The following is a 3,752-nucleotide window of genomic DNA, read 5'->3' as shown; positions in this document are numbered from 1 at the left end:
TTCTCGTCACCTGTAATCATAGTAAGGGGGAGAGCAAACTAGTGTAGATGGTTAGTTTAAAAGAAACACTAAAACTATACATAGGACTCGACTCAAATATATACACAAAAGACTCGAAAAAAAAGACAACTCAATATATATTCAAGCAAGATCTAGAATCGATAAAGACCTAGAAATAGGCTAACCAGTCCCCGGCAACGGCGCCAAAAACTTGATACGTGTGTACCGAGTCTAGAATTTATAACCCGATTCACAACTCACCGCGAGGATACGGATCGTCGTAACACGGGGTCGAACGCAAGGACCGGTAGCTAAATCTAAACCCTAATCGAAACTAAATCAAAGCAAGTAGAAGTGGAAGTGAAGATGAAAATATGTGGAATCAATGGAAAATAAAATAAGAAAGCAAGTAAAAACGAGTAAACTATCAAGCAAGGATGACTACGGATGTCAGGATCGTATTCGCGTGTATGGGTATATGCTAAGCATGCAAGAATAACGATTATGACTTGTTTTCGGAAATCATCAAGCAACAAAGATAGAGATTTCACCTCTCGGTCTACTAACTCCCTACCTACAGAGTAACTAGTCAATCTCTCGATCTATTCAAGTTAACCCTAGGTGCATGAAGAACGCTATCATCAACCCTAGATCGATTAAACCATATCTCTATGTGAATAATACGATCTATCCTATTGATTTTGATCCAAAACCAACTCATATCTCTATGTAGTTTACAATCTAAGATAATTGACTAAGGGGTTAGCAAACATCAATCCAATAAAAGCGCAAATCAATAGAACCGAAACAAATCAAAACCGAAATCCAGAATCTAAAACAACTGATCAAGGGGTCAGCAAACATCAATTGACATGAAGTGCAAATCGATAAAACCGAAACAAATCCAAATCGCAACCAAGTTAGGGTTCAAACATACCCAAAACACATACGAATCCCTAACCCATAGTCGTGGATCTACTCACGGTTCATAGAAAACAACAAAAAGCTCATAAGAAAAGAGATAAAAGAGAGGAGAGAAAAGCTCATCTAGATGTGTAGTCTCCACGATCGAATCTTCCTTCTTCTTCCCGGAATCCCGTGAACTTCTATTCTTCTCTCACCAAAAGCTCTCCAAAAGTCTGAATCTAAGTGTTCTCTAAGGCTCTCTGATGTTTTAGGACGTGATTAGGGCTTTTTTATAACCCTAGGACGGCTCCCACGAGTCCTATGTTGGGTTTCCTGGGATCTCATGAGCGAATCTAATTCCTAAGAGATCGATTCTAGGGTTTGCGCAGCGGATATAAAACAAAAATTTTAATGAAACCCTAGAACCATGCTACTATTGAATCATAGAAACGTTAGAACGCTTACCTCAATCGATCCGGGGCCTGTATCAATTGATCTGTTCGTCCGATCACTCTAGGCAGGAAGAATACCTCGCCCTCTACACGTATCCACACGTCGGGATGGATTCCAACATCTTGGAACTTGTCTGCTAGGACTAGAGATCTCGATCTCTCTTGTGTGCAAGGTTTTTGGAGGCTTAGGGTTTTATTTTTCTTCTTTTATTTTTCTTCTTTTCTTTTCTTATTATAAGGCAGAACGGACGGTCTACGTTGTGCGGACCGTCCGTTCTATCCTCATAGAACGGACGGTCTGCGTGTTGTCGTGGACCGTCCGTTCTGCTTCCCAGAACCGACGGACCACGCATCCGGACCGTCGGGGCTTGACCCGTCCGACTCGGGTTTCCGTTGTTTTCTCTCGTGTTTTTGTCCTTCCCTGCGTGTGTGACCCTGTAGGCTCATTCGACATAGCAGTATAACCTGAAATCCCTATTTCGGGTATACAAGTCATAGGCGGTCTCTAGCAAGACACTATGACTACCTATCTCGAATAGAGTTGGTTCGTGATCTTACGAACACCAGTGATGATTCCGGCTGATGATCCTTTTGTATCGCGATATCATACGTCGAACATAAGGCATGGACAAGCCACCTTATCTGATTCGACTGCTTTCTCGTTCGCTGAGTTCGACTGTCTGAAATAGACGACGTTCGTCTATAGTGTGGCCACACATTTCTACAGTCTCGCTCACGCGAGGGGCCCAGCGATATCTCTCTCTTTTATGAGAGGTACAAATCCCGTCTTGACTATCTACAATCCAGTACATGATTCGTTTCGTACCTGATATACGCCTTTATAGTCCTCCTGTTATGCAGGACGTTTGACGTAATCAAAGCACGCAACTCCTCATGTTGGATTCCGTAGATATCTCAGGTCTTAGGATCCAATCATGGAACCGTCATATGAGATTCAAGTCATGACGCTAGTCCATGTGACAATCTCATGTGGGTCAATCCAGTATTCCGTTCTCCAACGAATACCTATGATTGTGATCGTATCCAATACTTATGATCATCTATGTGATCATCAATCACACATCATACTAGTCTTATTATGTCGTTATTCCCATAACGACATAAGACTAGGGAGTTTAGTATCATTCCTAATGATACATGGATTTCATAACAGATCTAGCATGCAAGAACACATAGAAAGTATCAATACATCGAATGTATCTGAACAAAGCTCATAATCAGTACATCATAGAGCACTAAACCAACATCCTATTCCCATTCTGATGCTGAAAATCGCGAAACAGGGTTTTTGACTGGATCCGGACCGGATCCAGATTTCTGGGGTCGAATTCTGCGTTCTTGATCCGGACCGGATCCAGTTGGATCCGGCCCTGCGCTGGCAGTTTTCTGGTCTTCACGAATTCGCTCATAACTTTCTACTCCGGTGTCGGATTTACGCGATTTCGATGTCTACATGAAGCTCTTGAAGTGCTCTTTCCAATGGTACAGCTCGCACGATTTGGACCTCTGTAGAGAAAGTCATTGATGTCGCAACATGAGTACCTCATCCGAACTTCTCCTTTGACGCTCCAATTAGCTCCTTTTCGAGTCCAATCATCTCCGAAACCTGTAACTCTGCAAAACTAAAGCACAAACAGGTTTTGTATCCTAACAAGCCTAGAATGCCTATGAATGCATGTGATTATCCTATAAAACCTAGACAAACTCTCATCAAAATATAGAGAAGAATAGGAGTTATCAGTCATCTAGCACACCCAACTGGTTTTCCAACCACAGTACTCCATTATCATCAAGGTGATAGCTTGTAAGGCCATACTCCTCAACATTGTCTCACTACCGCGTAAGTAATCACGAGTCCTTCCTGATTCAGGGACCAATGTCCCAATTTAGTTCCCAAGTCAGAGACGTTACAATGTGACGATGTCATGTCCAATTGAGCGTTAGAATCCATTTTCTAAATTAGCGTGTCCAACATTCTGCTGTCTTTTCCTTGAGGACAATTAATACTTGAATTATAGTCGGCGATGATCTCTCGTAATCCTCGTTGTCTGAAACTCAAGTCCTGTGGGAGATTGCGTAGGACGAGCTCTTATTATTAGTGTCAACCCTTTCTCTAAAAAGGTGTGACATTCGGATCCTCCAATGCCTTATTTACTGTTAGGAATTCCGCATCGTATTTCAGGTAGTTCTCTTCATACTTTTCAATACTTCGATGCATAATCAATGGCATGTTGTCTTGTTTCAATACGCAACTTGATCTTGTTCGGATGTGTCGATAATAACTCCTTACAGTGTCCTCGCCATGGTGCTGTCAGGACTAGTGTTAACCTTGAACCTCGTTACAGTCGACCGAAACTATTTTCGCCTCGGTGA

The sequence above is a fragment of the Tarenaya hassleriana genome, unplaced genomic scaffold, assembly GCF_000463585.1.
Source record: "Tarenaya hassleriana unplaced genomic scaffold, ASM46358v1 Cleome102, whole genome shotgun sequence".
Classification (NCBI taxonomy): domain Eukaryota; kingdom Viridiplantae; phylum Streptophyta; class Magnoliopsida; order Brassicales; family Cleomaceae; genus Tarenaya; species Tarenaya hassleriana.
Note: the sequence above shows the minus strand (reverse complement) of the source record.